The sequence below is a fragment of the Tenrec ecaudatus genome, chromosome 1 (genome assembly GCF_050624435.1).
Source record: "Tenrec ecaudatus isolate mTenEca1 chromosome 1, mTenEca1.hap1, whole genome shotgun sequence".
In the NCBI taxonomy this organism is placed as follows: domain Eukaryota; kingdom Metazoa; phylum Chordata; class Mammalia; order Afrosoricida; family Tenrecidae; genus Tenrec; species Tenrec ecaudatus.
In genome coordinates, this window is record NC_134530.1 from 163,732,624 (window position 1) to 163,749,354 (window position 16,731).

Below are 16,731 nucleotides of genomic sequence, written 5' to 3' on the forward strand. Positions count from 1 at the left end.
CTGGCTGTACTTCTTCCAGGGCAGATATGTTTGTTCTTTCTTTTCCAAGTCCATGGTGCTTTCAATATTTTTCACCAATACCATAATTTCAACCAATCAATTTTTCTTTGATCTTCCTTATTCAATGTCTTACTTTCACATGTATATGAAGCAATTGAAAATATCATGGCTTGGGTCAGGTGCACCTTTGTCCTCAAAATAACAACCTTGTTTTTCTTCACTTTAAAGAGGTCTTGTGCAGCAGATTTACTCAATGCAAAGCATCTCTTGATCTATTTGACTATTGTGTTCATGAGTATCGACTGTGGATCCAAACAAGATAAAATGCTGGGCAATCTCAATCTTTTCTTCAATTATCATGATTTTACCCAGTTGGTTTATAGTTGCGAAGATTTTGGTTTTGTTTACGTTGAGTTGTAATCCATACTGAAGGCTGATAGCCTTGATCTTCAGCAAGTATTTCAAGTCCTCCTCACTTTCAGCAGGTGAGGCTGTGTTGTATAATCTGCATATCGCAGGTTGCTAATAACTGAGTTCTTATCACCCACTCTCTCTGATTATCTGCTCAGGACAGATTAAGTATGGAATTCATCCATAGCCATGCCTGCTTCAAAATCCAGGGAACAATTACAAATATCTACAAGTACGATGGAAATGTCTGAAAACTGGATTCTAGTGATAGTTGCACAACTTTAGAAATTTACTAACAATTACTGTTTTGTATACTTTATGATATACACCAATAAAGCTGTAAAAAAATAAGAACCAAACTGCTGCACATTCTTCCAAAAAGTATAATTATGTAAAATAAATGTATGTTTGTTTTATTACAACCAACTCTATTTGTTTCTTTTGGACTACTAGTAGTAGGAGCTACCATTTCTTGGGTACCTCCTAAAAGTAAGGCATACTTCTCAATATTATTATTTATTTCTTCTTAAACTTCCTCAACACACTTATTGACTATAAGTATTATCCATATTTTACAGATGGGAAATCTGTCAGATCAAGTAGGTCAAGACTACAGAGCTTTTAGATGGTGCATAAATCTACTACACAGTATGCCTTTCTATGCAGAGCTAGACAATCTTAAGCAGTGTTGTACACTTATTAATTTGCTTTCTATCCACCCCCAAGGAGTTTGTGGAAATATGTAATGAAACGGTAATAGAATTTTTTTTTTCTTTTTGGTAATAGAATTTTTCTTCAAAATTTTCAAGCCCCCTTGCATTAATGATACAGCAAATTCAAGAAACCCTGGTGGAACTGAAGATTAAGTAACCAATTGTTAACTACAAAGACAGCAGTTCAAACCCATCAGCCACTCCTTGGGAAGCTGATGACGCTGTCTGCCCCCATAAAAGATTCACAATCTCAATAGAAATTGACTCCATGGCAGTGTAGCATTTGCCAAGTTCAAGACTAGGAGTGAAGAAATAAGGTGAAAAAAGACTAGGCCATTGTCCTCAAGGAAGTTCATTCTACAGAAAATGGACATGATATAACTAAAATAAGGATTTGAAGGCTGACATGAGCCTAGCCTGTGGACTGTGTCGCTGTAAGTTGAGGTCCCTTTAAGCCCACATGATTGGAATGTTCATCTCTGGAGCTGGGGACTGAGAGTTGATGAGTTTGGGACCTGCCTTGCTGTTTGCTGCCTGGGTATATATATAGCCCAGCTCTCTCTACAAAAGAGGACTGGCAACTGGCAGCTCTCAAAACTTGAAGGACTGCTAGTGTCTCACTGCTTTATAATTTAACTGTTAATTTCTTGTATTATCTATCTGTATATTATTTAATGGTTTATTTCTTGAATTATATATCTATCTTTATAAATATATTTATATATAATTACTAGCAATATGGTTTGTCTCTCTAGAGAACCCTGTCCAATACACTCTTCTATCATCAAATTATAGAAACAAAAAGAAGTCACAAGGTGAACAAGCGGCCATCTAGCTCAGAAGCAAAAAAGCCCACATGGAAGAAGCGCACCGGACAGTGCGATCACGAGGTGCCAAGGGACCAGGTATAAGGCATCATGCAAAAAAAAAAAAAAGATATAAGTGTGTGTATGTATGTGTATATGTGTGTATATGTATATATATACCATATTAAATGAAAGGGGAAGTGCAGAGTGGAGACCCAAGGCCCAAGTGTCAGCCAATGGAGATCCCCTCATAGAGGTGTTTAGGAGAGGAGATGGGTTAATTAGGGTGCGAGGTAGTACCGATGAAGAACACAGCTTTCCCCCAGATCCTGGATGCTTCCTCCCCCCAACTACCATGATCCAAATTCTACCTTGCAGGGCTGGACAGGACAGAGGCTGTACACTGGTACATATGAGGGCTGGAGGTACAGGGAATCCAGGGGGGATGATACCTTCAGGACCAAGGGTGTGAGGGACGATGCTAGGAGAGTGGAGGGTGAGTGGGGTGGAAAGGGGGAACTGATTACAAGGATCCACATGTGACCTCTTCCCTGGGAGAGGGACAACAGAGAAGGGGGGAAGGGAGACTCCGGATAGGGCAAGATATGACAAAATAACGAGGTATAAATTACCAAGGGCACATGAGGGAGTGGGGAAAGGGGAGGGAGGGGGAAAAAAAAAAGAGGACCTGATGCAAGGGGCTTAAGTGGAGAGCAAATGCCTTGAGAATGATTGGGGCAGGGAATGTATGGATGTGCTTTATACAATTGATGTATGTATATGTATGGATGGTGATAAGAGTTGTATGAGTCCCTAATAAAATGTAAAAAAAGAAAAGAGGAGAAAAAATGATTAGGGCAAAGACTGTACAGATGTGCTTTATACAATTGATGTATGTATATGTATGAACTGTGATAAGAATTGTATGAGCCCCAATAAATTGTTAAAAAAAAAGAAGTCACACAGAGGGAAGCCAGGTGAGAAAGGTACATGGGACAAGAGACATTTTTTTTTTTTTTTTTAACAAAAACTGGTTGCGTGAGCAGGTACATTGTAGTGGTGGCATAACCAGTCCCTTGTTTGATCCCAAATCGGGTCTTTTTTGTCTCACACTGTAATGCAATCTTTTCAAAACCTCTAAATAGAAAGCTTAATTAACAGTCTGACCTGGTGGAATGAACTCCAAATACACATTTTCATCCATTTGGGATGTTGACGTAGTCTAGAATGAGGTTTGTCATCAATTAACATTTCACCTTTTTTGAAACAAGAAAAACACTCGTATACTTGAACTTGAGTTTTTCCCGTAGCTCTGTCCATGTAAGCTGTGTTCAACATCAAAAGTTTCTGCTGTGTTTTTCCCAAGCAGCAAACAAAATTTCACAGTTGCATGCTGTACTCTTAAATTGGACATCACAAAAAACAAGGTCTGAGCAAAACTGCTTCCACAAAAAAATTCACTGTGACAGAGAGAACCTTCCCAGGAGATGCCACCGGGTGCACTAATTCAGAGCGAGTTGCTGGATGCTCATCTACTATGAAAGCTGTGTTCTGCCCAGCACAATTCCAATTTGTTTTGGATACCACACCTTGCATATTTGTCTTGTTAAATGGATAAAAATCAGTATAAATAGTATGAGGAAAATGTAAATGGTTTCTAGAGTTTTTATTGAGGAAATAGAAATGATGCATCCCATAAGCCTTTTATTGGTATTAAAAGTTATCTCACAATAATAGACATCAAGGTCAATTCATCATGAGTACATAACAAGTTTACGCACTTAAGGAGCGCCTCAAAGTACATAAAGCAAAACCTAAAAGAACTTCAAAGAGACATTCACCATTATTAGAGTTGAAGATTTCAATACCACACTCTAAATAACTGATAGAACAAGGAAGCAGAAATTTGACAATGATGTAGTAGACTCAATCACTACCCAAGCCACCAAACAGAAAATGTGAACAGGAGTATGTCTATTCTTTAGTACAGGAAAATTATTTACTAAAATTTATATTTTAGGTCATAATTTTTTCCCCCACTAAATTCAAAATTATCAGAGTCCAAAGTCCAGGAATATTTGAAAAAGGGTCCCAAATATTTGGGGATTAACTAACACAACCCTAAAAATCAATGGATTAAAAAATAAATTGGAAACTATTTTGAACAGAATGTAAATGAAACTGATCATGTATCAGAATTTGTGAGATGCTGCTAAAGCAGTAATAAGAGGGAGGACGTAGGATATTAAATGCCTGTCATATTAGAAAAGAAAAAGAATTTAATCTAATGTAAGCAAAAGAAAGGGAATAATATAGGTCAAAGTCGCACTTAACAGAAAATAGAAAAATCAGTAAAATCAGAAGCTGGTCTATAGGAAAATAAAACTGATCGATCTAACTACTTGATGAAGGGGGGGGCGCATTGGCACACTGCCATAATTAGGTAGGAATAATAAGAATTGACACATCAGAAATTCTGTAAATATTAAAAAGGATAATTGTGAACTTTATGTGATCAAACTCAACTGAAACGAAAAGACACATTCTTGGGATGAATGACACAAATTACCAAGGCTCATTTATAAATATTCTCACAGGCCCAGAATTTTCCCCAAACATTTAAGAAAAAATTAAGATCAATTCTATACAAATTAGCTCATTCTATAAAAGTACAAAATAGTATCAATGCCTGATAATAAAACCAGACTAAGATGTTATATGATGCTGTACAAAAAGGAAACTACAGGCAACAGTCCTCATGAACACACCTGCAAAAATTCTTAAAACTGCTAGCAAATTCTCTCTAACAATAGAGCAAAAGGATAATACGTCATGGCTAAGTGGGACTTATCCCAAGCATGCATATAAACTAAAAAAGAAAAATCCTACCATCATCTCCACAAAGAAAAAGCATTTGACAATAACATACATTCTTAATAAAAACTCTCAGTAAGTACAAAAGAGAACTCCCTCAGCCTGGAAAGGGGCACCTACAAAAAAAATCTAAAACTAACATGGTCTGAATGTTTAATCCCCAAGATCAGAAACAAGAAAGGGATATTAATTTTCACCATTTGTAATCTACATTGTACTGGAAGTTCTTAGTGTTATCAGACAAGAAAGAGATGTTCCTATTAGAAAGAAAAGAACAGTAATAGTCTGTATTTGAGACAAAATAATTTTTTGTAGAAAATCTATGGGAATCTCTCCCCAAACACCACAATGAGTGAGTTCTATCAAGATTATAAGATGCAACACCCCCAAAGACAAAAACATCAAATGTATTTCTACATAAGAGCAAGACATTATTGGAAATTTAAAATTCCAAATGCAAACTTTAACATTAAAATGTAAAATATTTAACAAAAATGTGAAAGATCTGTATAATAAAAGCTACAATATAAAACAGTGCTTAGAGAAATTAATGAAAATCTAAACATAGAGAACTTGTTCATGGACCAGAAGACTCAATATTATAAAGATTTCAATTCTTCCCAAATTGATCTATAAAGACAAAATAATCTTAATAAGAATCTCAGCAGGCCCTCTACTCAAACACTCCCTCAATGCATGAATACCTTCTTTTATTAAATTGGAATTCTATGATGCTCACTCTCCCGACACAACGGCTGGAGTCAAAGTGGGTGAACAAGTAAATGTGGTGAAGAAAGCTGATGGTGCCCGGCTATCAAAAGAGATAGTGACTGGGGTCTTAAAGGCTTGAAGATAAACAAGCGGCCATCTAGCTCAGAAGCAACAAAGTCCACATGGAAGAACACACCAGCCTGTGTGATCGAGTGGTCCCAAAGGGATCAGTTACCAGGCATCAAAGAACAAAAAATCATATCATTCACTGCACACCTCCATGATAGGATCGCTGAAGACAAATGGGTGCATAAGCAAATGTGGTGAAGAAAGATGATGGTGCCCGGCTATCAAAAGAGATAGCATCTGGGGTCTTAAAGGCTTGAAGGTGAACAAGCGGCCATCTAGCTCAGAAGCAAATAAGCCCACATGGAAGAAGCACACCGGCCAGTGCGATCACGAGGTGCCAAGGGACCAGGTATAAGGCATCATGCAAAAAAAGAAGATATAAGTGTGTGTATGTATGTGTATATATATGTATATGTATGTGTATATATGTGTATATATATCATATTAAATGAAGGGGGAAGTGCAGAGTGGAGACCCAAGGCCCAAGTGTTGGCCAATGGAGATCCCCTCATAGAGGGATTTAGGAGAGGAGATGGGTTAATTAGGGTGTGAGGTAGTATCGATGAAGAACACAGCTTTCCCCCAGATCCTGGATGCTTCCTCCCCCCAACTACCATGATCCAAATTCTACCTTGCAGGGCTGGATAGGACAGAGGCTTTACACTGGTACATATGAGGGTTGGAGGTACAGGGAATCCAGGGTGGATGATACCTTCAGGACCAAGGGTGTGAGGGACGATGCTGGGAGAGTGGAGGGTGAGTGGGTTGGAAAGGGGGAACTGATTACAAGGATCCACATGTGACCTCTTCCTTGGGAGAGGGACAGCAGAGAAGGGGGTAAGGGAGACTCCGGATAGGGCAAGATATGACAAAATAACGATGTATAAATTACCAAGGGCATATGAGGGAGAGGGGAGTGGGGAGGGATGGGGGGGAAAAAAAAGAGGACCTGATGCAAGGGGCTTAAGTGGAGAGCAAATGCCTTGAGAATGATTGGGGCAGGGAATGTATGGATGTGCTTTATACAATTGATGTATGTATATGTATGGATGGTGATAAGAGTTGTATGAGTCCCTAATAAAATGTAAAAGAAGAAAAGAGAAAAAAATGATTAGGGCAAAGACTGTACAGATGCGCTTTATACAATAGATGTATGTATATGTATGAACTGTGAAAAGAATTGTATGAGCCCCAATAAATTGTTAAAATAAAAAAAAAAAAGAATCTCAGCAGGCCCTTAAAATAATAAATAATGATAACAACAAGCTGATTCTAAAATTCATATGGAAATGAAAACAAAACAACTCTAGGATATGCAAAACCACCGAAAAAACAAAGTTTAGAATGAGAGGGAGAAGAGACTCAAAGCTCATCTGTTGGCAATTGGACATCCCCTTACAGAAGGGTCACGGGGAGGAGCCGAGCCAGTCAGAGTGTAGTATAGGACCAACGAAACATACAACTTTCCTCTAGTTTGTTAGTGCTTCCCCATCCCCACCGCACATCATGACCCCAATTCTACCTTACAAATCTGGCTAAACCAGAGCATGTATACAGGTACAGATAAGAGCTAGAAAAACAGGGAATAAAGGACAGATAAACCCCTCAGGACCAATATTGAGAGTTGTGATATACCATAACAAGGGGAAGATGGGGAGTGAAAGGGGGAACAGATCACAATGATCTACCAATAACTCTCTCCCCAAGGAGGATGGACAACAGAAAAGTGAGTGAAGGGAGACATTGGTCAGTGTAAGACATGAAAAAAATAAACTATTATGGGTTCATGAGGGAGGGAAGGAGGGTTGGGGAGGGAGGGGGAAAAATGAGACACTGTGAGGGGCCAGACCCAATCCCAACTACGTGGACAGTGGCCCTTACCTTCTAAAGAATTTACAGGACAGCACTGAAGCTATAGCTCAGGGAGAGGGACACATTGGATCAGAGCACACAGGAGCAAATGAAGGGGAAGAGAGAATGGAGCACATCCTGGCCCACCAAGCCTTGAGGACAATATTACTGCTCATAGTCAACGCACAGAGAGGACCATAGGGTCGGCCCCACTATGAGATACTACGTCCCTCACTGACCCATAGACCTACAGGGGACAACACTGGAGACAGTGTAGGAATTGCGCCTGATCTGACCCCATCACACCAAGCAAAACACTTAAGTGATTGCAACAGAACAACAAGGGGAACAAAGCAAGAAAGTCACAAGGGAGTACCAAAAACAGACTTTGGGACCAGGACACAACACTCCATCAAACTCTACTGGAAAACACTCCAAAAGGTCAAGAAACAGACCTTGAACTGTTTACAGGCTTTTCTGTTTTTTGTCATTGGCTTTTTGTTGTTCTTTTGCTGTCTTGTTTTTCATGTATATTATTTTCTCTGCAGGTCTATCTAGATAAGGTAGGCTGGATAAACAATCTGGAGGAGAAAACATCGGACTGACCGCTCCAGGGAAACATGGGAGAGGGGGAGATGGGGGAAAGGAAGTCGTGTTAACAAACCCAGGGACAAGGGAACAACAAGTGATCCAAAATTAGTGGCAAGGAGGGTGTAGAGAGGCCTGGTAGGGATTGATCAAGGGCAATGTAACTGAGAAAAATTATTGAAATCCAAATGAAGGCTGAGCATGATAGTAGAACAAGAGGAAAGTAAAAGGAAATAAGAGTAAAGAAGCAGGAGGCAAAAGGCATATATAAAGGTCTAAATACAGGTATGTACATATGTAAACATATTTATATATGATGATGTGGAAAAAACGGGTATGCTAGTTCTAGACACTTCATTGAAGATACATGGGTGGCAAATCAGAACATTAAAAGATACTCAACATCATTACGAAATGCAAAGCAGGAGCCACAAGTTTTTCACAATGGTAAAAATTAAAATACTTGACTGTGGTAGGTAGAGTAATTCCCCTCCATCCTCACAAAGTCCACATGCAAATCCCTTATTCTTATTAAAGAATACATTACTTTAAAAAGCCAATATATTACTTCTGAGAGTCCTGCCCAGCAAGCAAAGCAAGCCTTGGTAAGAAATAGTGACGGCAATGAAACATTAGTTTAGACAAGTGACAAACTCATGGTATTAACTCAAATAATTTATTAATTAAAAAAGTATCAAGATGCTACTACACGTAAGCACTGTTTTATATCCAAGGACATAGTAGTAAATAAAGCTCAGTTTTTCAGAAGCCAATGTTTTAGTAGTGATGCAAGCAATAAATAAAAGACACCATTTTAAATGCCTTGGAGAAAAGTTACGTAAGAGAAGAAAATGAGAAGTATAAACGATTTGTAAAGTTTGGACACCTGGAAATACCAACGTGCGAGGAAGCACGCACACGCTACATTTTTCAGCATTCTCAGCAATGAGAAACAGCTCTATTGGCTCACAGATGTCTCTGGGTCTCAAACACATGTTTTGTATGACTTCAATGAAGAGGAGATAAAAACATTTTACATTTACCTGCAAAAATTCAATGCTATGTCTTTAAGGAAAAGGCTACTAATGTTTCCTATCTTTAGATCATTCACAGCTTAGACTTATACAAAGAATTTCTCTTATTAAAAATTTGACTAGCTACTACGAATTCCCACTCATTTATTTTTTGGTCTGGGCATGCAAATTTCTTACATACTATTAATCAAACACCTCTATGCTTGTTTCACCACTCTTTCAACAATTTACTATATTTAGATAAACTTAATGGGATGTATTACAGATTAAACTATAAACAATGCACATTTCAGCAATCATTCTAACCTCTGAACCCTGTACTTATTAGGGTACAACAATCTGTATTTTATCTCTTTTTGGTTTTGGTCAAACTTTTTTATTTAGTATTCTGTAGTTGTTTAATAAAAACTTTAAATGGTCTTAACGGGGGAGGGGAAAAGGGGAGGCTCTTGCAGATTCTCAAGGAAATGTCAGAAAGGCAACATATTGGCCAGCATTATCCTGTTTTGGGTTTACTGAGTGAACAGCACTTTCCTAAGTATGCATCTGATCGCAGGTTCTTCATCCTGAGAACATTTTGGGGATATCAGTTTGAAGACAATCTGAAATCTTAAAGAGCAGCAGAAAAACCAAACAACCCTTCTAAAATCTAGCTCGTTTCTCTAAGTAGAATGAGTCATCTCTCCATTTTAGATGGCTAGATGTTTGTGGAAGTATTGCTTGCCTCACTTACTGGGAAGAATCAAACAGGAAGTGGCCTTCAGGAAAACTTTAAAGAGAATCACAAACACTACTACACAAGTCAAGTCTTACACATTTAACATTTGCTTGTTGAAAGCAATGTCATAAAAATCAAAATTAAACAGGTTTTACTTTTTCCTCACAAGAACATAAAAATTATGGGAGAACTTAAGACAGGTTTTTAAAGTAACACAATTTTTCCTTAATAGTCCTTGGGTAGTTATGACAGAATAGTTTCCTTTTTTGTTTTTGTTTCTTTGAACAGGTATTTTGGTCCAAAGTTTTGTTTGGTTTTAGTATCTGCTTCCTCCACGGCCACCACCTCTTGGTGCTCCACGGCTTGAACTGCTGTTGTAGGAATCACGTGGAGGAGGATACCCCCTCTCCATGGAAGGGGGAAGCCCTCTTTCTTGTCTGTCAATCCGACCACAACTACTTGAGTAGAGATCACTTCGGCTGCTTGAGTAACTGTCTCGACTTCCACCATATCCGTCCCGTGAGCTGCTGTAATCATCATAGTGACTGCTTCCACCATAAGATGGCGGGGCCCTCGTGTAGGTGGAGCATGACGTGAGTTACCGCAGCTCTCATAGGACTCTCTGTAGGAACCTCCACTTGGATGGTCTGAATAGTCACGATCACGACCATAGCCATCGCTATCACTACAGCCTCTGGAGGGATACTCAGCACATGAACTGGAATGACCATAATCACGACAGGTGTAATCTCTTATATCACAAGAACTGGGGTAATATCTGCTAGGATAACTGTCTTTAGTACAACATCCATCATCTCTTGGGGACAGATAAACATCTCTATGGGAGGGCAGGGGTTCTCTTCGTGGTGGACCTCCATAACTAATTCTTCCACGGGACACAGGTGCTCTTACTCCCATTCCACTGCTGCTGGGCACCAGTCCTGAAGGAGCTGACCTCTAAGGAGGTGGCCCTCCACTTCGTGGTAGAGGTCCTCTTTTCACTGGAAGAACTCATGTTGAAATTCATGGAATAACCACCATCTTCCATATGCCCCCACGTGAAGGGGGTCCCCTGGTTCCTCCACTGCCTCCTCTTCCACCTCAAAGACCTCTCAGGGGGCCTCTGCTTCTTGGAGGTGGTGGTGGTCCATGTCTGCCACTTTCAAATGTTGGTTTAATTGCTTGTTCAACTTTAATTGCTTTTCCATCCTAAGACTTTTCCCTTCATATCTCGGGCTGCATCTTTAGCATCCGCTAGACTTTCAAAGGTAACAAAAGCAAATCCTCTGGATGTTTGTTTCCTGGTCTTTCATCAGTAGTACTTCTACAATTCGTCCATATTTGCCAAACACTGCTTCCAGGGCCTTCTCATTTGTTTCTGGTATTAAGCCTGCCAATGAAGAGCTTCCCAGGCCGATCTGCTTCAACCATTTTCCCCCAACGATGAATTTGTTTTGCCATTGCCCTTAATCTCCTTCGGCTGTTTTTAATCAAACAGCTAAATCAATGTAGTGACGTGATGGCCGCTCCAAGACCCTGTGAGCCTGCCAACCAGTGCTTCGTGGCGACTCCGCACGAGGATCGGCTCCCGGTGTGGGAGAAGGAGAGAGAAGCAGCTAGCACTACTGCGCATCAAGCTCTTTGTTTTATCTTGCTGTTAGTACTCCTTACTCTATTTCTTGCTCTATATAGCTATGAACTAAGTGGGGGTGCGGTGGAGTGGGTGATGAGCCTACTCATCTCAATAATAATTGTATTGCTAATACAATTTTAATCAATAATCATTTGTCTCAGTGTATGAGTCTTAATTAACTGTGTAATGATAATTTTAATAAGCTGATCCAAAAGAAAAAATTCAACATAAGTTCCATGAAATTAAATAAAGAAAAAAAAAACTATTTCGACTTCAATTACGATACATTACTTCCGTTATAGAAAACGGAAAGAATTAAGACTTTCAGAACAAAAATACATCATATAAGGAAAATATTCTGTGGGAAAGTCGAATGGGAATACAATTCAAGAATAAAAAAATATGTAAAATTTCTGACTTTAGAAAAAATTAATGTGTTAAGTGTACAAGTCAGTGGTCTTTAGAACATTAAAAGCTGTGCAATTAATTATCACCACTATCTAATTTTAGAACATGTTCATCATTCTATAAATAAATATCATAAATTGTGCAAAAGAAAAAAAGAAATAATATTAATAGCCATGTCCCATTAACTCCTTTTTCTAGTACCTGGCAACTACAACTACTTTGTCACTTTATGGATTTGTTGATTCTGAACATTTATTTCATAAAATGTAATTATGGATCCAAGATAGTTGGTTAGGAAAATATACTATCCAAACTCTCTAGAACAAAGACTTGGGAAACCAAATGAAACAAATACAGATGACAATCCTCGAACTCAGAGATTCAAAGGTAAGACTGGAGAATACATAGGAGACCAAGATACTGAACAAAAAAGGTGAACAAGGAGGTGAAAACAGCCAATTAACCCAATACAGACATTTTGAATTATTACAAGTAATGTTCCATCAGAGTAGGAACCAGTAAGCTGACCAGGACAGTATTAAGCCTAACACTGGTGATCCGTGACCAGTGAATTATGACCTTTCTCCTTGCCTAGCACAATCTTCCAGGGACCAGAGGCATAACCCCCACTCTCTGGCCCACCACCAGCTCTAACCTTACTTCTTTGAATTTTTTTTCCTTAGTTCTCCCCTCTTTTGCACTCCATTTTCTTTTCCTGGTTCCCCCCCCCCCCACCCTTCCTCTTGCTCTTTTTCGATTCTGCACAACAGGTATTCCCCAACAGCACCACTTCATGGTAGGTCATGCCTGCTGCCCCACCCCTTCCTACTTTGACGTGCAGTACAGACTCCCTTGGAGGAAGTGTTGCATTCACTTTCACCAGTGCTGTGCTGTATAGTCTTTATTTTTTAATTCTTCCTTCTCTCTCCACCCTTGCTTTGTTCCTCTTGCCTTTTTCTGCAATCCTGTGATCCTGCAGATCACAGAGAACAGTGTGTTTCTCCCCCACCCAAATAAGCGCCACATTCCTGTTGCAGTTGTTTCACAATTAACATTTATAGGTCCATTTTTCTGAAAAGACTCCCCCATCCAACTTTCTTCTTAACTCTTAGCTAAACTCCTGTTTTTCTTCCACTTTGTCCCATTAAAAAAAAAATATGGAACACTTCACGAATTTGCATGTCATCCTTGCGCAGGGACATGCTAATCTTCTCTGTATCATTCCAATTTTAGTATATGTGCTGCCGAAGTGAGCACCCATTTTTAATCCAGTTGCGTGGGTAGACCACACCTCACCACCTCTGTCAGTGGTATCTGGCCCTGCCCCTCTGTGTTGGCCAGTATAAATTCCCATTTTCTGAACCCCTCCAATCCCATATTTTTCTCTTTGCCCAGTAGTTGGGAGACAGCAATCCTACCCACATCTGTCTGTTGCCCCCCCATCCCAGACCCCCGACCCCCGGCTTGCCCTTTAGTAATCACCTACCTGCTGCAGCACCACTGGATGGACAACAGAAAACAGGCAACACCCAGCCTGCCCTCAGATGCTCTGCATGATCAGCACTCAGACTCAGATTCACACTACTGGCCGCAACCAAATCCACCTGGAGACAGGTAGACAGGTAGTGAGTGGTACAGTGCTGTCAAATTACTGAACAGAGTAAAACATACCATCCTGCTGCATGGATATATTAAAGTAAAATTTTAAAAAATCAAGGTGAAGCAAAGTAATATACAATAAACAAATTAATACAACACTACAATGCCTTAGAAACAACAGTTAACTTCAAATCACACCATAAAAGTCAGAACAGGTTATCTTAAATAGCCAAAATACAGGGCCAGAAAACCTTATGCAGGAACAAATTCTATGAAACTTCCTGATAAGAAATTCAACAAAAAATTTTTTTAAGAAATTCAAAATAATTATACTTTATTGACAGAAAGTTCAAGAAAAACACAAGACAAAACTTGAATTAAGAAGAAAACATACAACTGACAAAATTTTGAAACCACACAAAAAAAGTACATAGAAATCCAAAAGATTAAAAGTAAAACTTTAGAAATAGGTAATGCCCTAGAAGGACAAGTACAACTCAGTCACTAGAAGACAGAATTAGTGAGATTAAAGACAACCTCATAATATTAATTTGAGGAACAATCAGAAAAGAAAAAAAATGAAGAAAGCCTAAGAAGTATGTAAGACACCATTACATTTATAATTTACCTGTGATCAAAATTGAAGAAACAGCATGGGGAGGGGGAGAGCCAAAGGGTTTAAAAGGACAGAAAACTCAAGGAGAACAAAATAATGATAATTTATAAATTATCAAGGGTTCTGCGGGGGGGCGGGGGGAGCGAGGGGGAAAAATGATGAGCTGATACCAAAGGCTTAAGTAGAAAGAAAATTGCACTGAATGAGATGAAACAAAATGTGTATGAACTCTTGAATGTTAAACTGATTAAGTGCTCTGTAAATCTTTACCCAATTAGTAAGAAAGTCTTAAAGCAAAACCAAAAAAACATGAATGCAAAAATTAGTAAAAGAGACAAAGGACATTATATAATAATTATAAGGTCAGACAAGTGGACATAACCATGATAAGTACCCATGTGCCCAATGAAAAAGCCCCCAAACACACATCAAACTTTAACAGATTCCAAAAGAGAAATTCCACAATAGACCTGAGCAACTAGAATAGTAACTCAACAAAGGTACAAAGATTTAAACAACGTAACCAAGGAACTATACAAGTGTATACACAACACGCAACAAACAGCACAGTATATATCCTTTTCTAGTGCTCTCTCCAAAAGAAACCATATATTAGGCTACAAGCAAAGGTCACTAACTTTATTTTAATGGAGATACTACAAAGTATCATCTCAGATCACAATGCTATAAAATTGAAACCAACAACAAGATCAAGAGAGGAAAAAGCAAATGCATGGAAACTAAGTAAAATTCTACTTAAAAACTACTCCATGAAAGAATTAATAAAGTGGACAGAACTGGTAAATTTAACAAAGGTTATAGAAGCAAAAGTGCAAATAATATGAGCGGAAAAAAATGAAGTAGATATGTTGTAACAGAACCTACTGAAACAAAAAGATCTAAGAATATCATGAAGAACTATATGCCAATAAAATATGAAACCTAAAATAGACACATTGGAAGAAATACTACCTACACCCAAATTATCACAAACTAAAACAGTAGAAATTAAAAAAAAAATTAAACAGGTCGTTTAAAACTCCCAACCATGCTACAGCAAAGTGTGGTAAACCAATCAGAGGGTGCCTAGTTCACAGAATAGTGACGGGTCTCAAAGGCTTGTATTTAAACAAGCATCTCCTCCCCCCACCCCCCGGTCAAAAAAAAACACAACCAAGCAACCACCTAAGTGAGGCATCAACTAAGTGCACATGGAAGATTCACACTAACCTGTGTAATTCAAGGATTGTAAATAATCAAACCGAAATCCAAAGTAGAGAATGATATCAAAGTTTAAATTGTGAATACCTGAGGTCTGCAGAAGTCTATGAATAACAGAGGAAGCCCCAAAACCATTTGCTTGGCCTCATGAATTAAACCTCAGCTGAATCTCCTCAGACCATAGTCCAAGTATGTGACTATGTCTGTTTTTCTATCAGACAAAAGATAGCATTAAGAGCCTCCCCACCCCATAGACACTCAAAATAAAACTAGAAAAAGCTATGCTAGGAGCTTTCGCAGTACACATTTTTGCCCCAAATAGATGAGCATCAAGCAACTCACTCTGGGTTAGTGCCCTCAGTGGCATTGCCTGGAAAGGTTCTCTCTGGTCGCAGTGAATTTCTTTTGTAAAATCAGTTTCACTTGAACCTTGTTTTTTGTGATGGCAGATTTAATAGAACAGCATGAGGCTGTGAAATTTTGTTTCCTGCTTGGGGGGGGGTGCGGAATGCAGCAGAAACTATTGTGATATTGGATACAACTTGCAAGGACTGTGTTATAGGAAAAACTCAAGTGTGTAAGTGGTTTCCAGTTTCCAAAAACAGTGACATTTCTATTGATGACAAAACTCATCCTGGACACCTGTCAACTTCCTGAATGGACGAAAATGTTGACTCCTAGTGCATATGGAATTTGTTCCCGAGGTCATCAAGCTTTCTATTTAGAGTTTCTGAAAAGATTGCATAAGTGAGTACAAAAAAAAGGCTTGATTTGTGGCGGGGGACTGGTTATGCCACCACAACAATGTACCTGCTCATGCAACCATCTCAGTGCACCAGATTTTGTCCAAAAAAACAGCATGCCTCTCCCCACCCCCCCACTTGCAATTTACTCACCTGGCCTCCCTCCTTGCGGCATGTTTTTGTTACCGCAAAAGATGAGGGACATGAAAGGACAATGATTTGAAGACAGAAAAGGTGAAGAAAAAAAACGAGGGCATTGAAATCAGCCATCCAAAGAGGTGAATTTGAAAAATGTTTCCAAGAACTGAATTCCAGATTTGATAAATGTATTAAGTGTAATAGAGAGTACTTTGAAGGTGATAATGTTTTGTTAAAAAAAAATTTTTAATACATAGCTTTTGGGGGGAAAAAATCTCTTTTGGGTGGGTGTTCCCGCATATAAAGTTGATTAGGTTAAAATATAATTCCTTATCATTTGATCTCCTGCTTGACAATTTTTAAGTTTCACTTTTTACTATTTCCTGCTATCTTTTTTATTGAGGTTTTTCTGTTTTGTCTAGTCCTTGTTGTCAGTTTGCCTCTTGTTTGTATTTTGTATGATTTTTCTGTATATGAAACCTAGAATAAGTAGATTTATGGACAGTGACTGGATTGAAAATTGCCTAGGGACATTGTA

The 16,731-nt window shown here is 38.7% G+C and overlaps 1 protein-coding gene, 1 non-coding gene and 1 pseudogene across 4 annotated transcripts in view; all 3 read right to left on the bottom strand.

Annotated features, from left to right (window-relative positions):
* The window catches only part of GATAD2B (GATA zinc finger domain containing 2B), a 108,467-nt gene that overhangs the window by 29,027 nt on the left and 62,709 nt on the right, over nucleotides 1-16,731 (bottom strand). The window contains exon 2 of one of the 3 annotated variants that reach the window (XM_075562409.1): nucleotides 13,363-13,480. The exons of the other annotated variants lie outside the window; for them this stretch is intronic. The gene's annotated coding sequence lies outside the window, so the exon portion shown is untranslated. The remainder of the gene's footprint in view (nucleotides 1-13,362; nucleotides 13,481-16,731) is intronic. 3 annotated transcript variants of the gene reach the window in all.
* Nucleotides 10,138-11,328, bottom strand: LOC142437090 (RNA-binding motif protein, X chromosome-like; annotated as a pseudogene).
* LOC142438176 (U6 spliceosomal RNA) lies at nucleotides 13,028-13,133 on the bottom strand. The gene has a single exon (XR_012782604.1). It is a non-coding gene; the product is annotated as a U6 spliceosomal RNA (small nuclear RNA).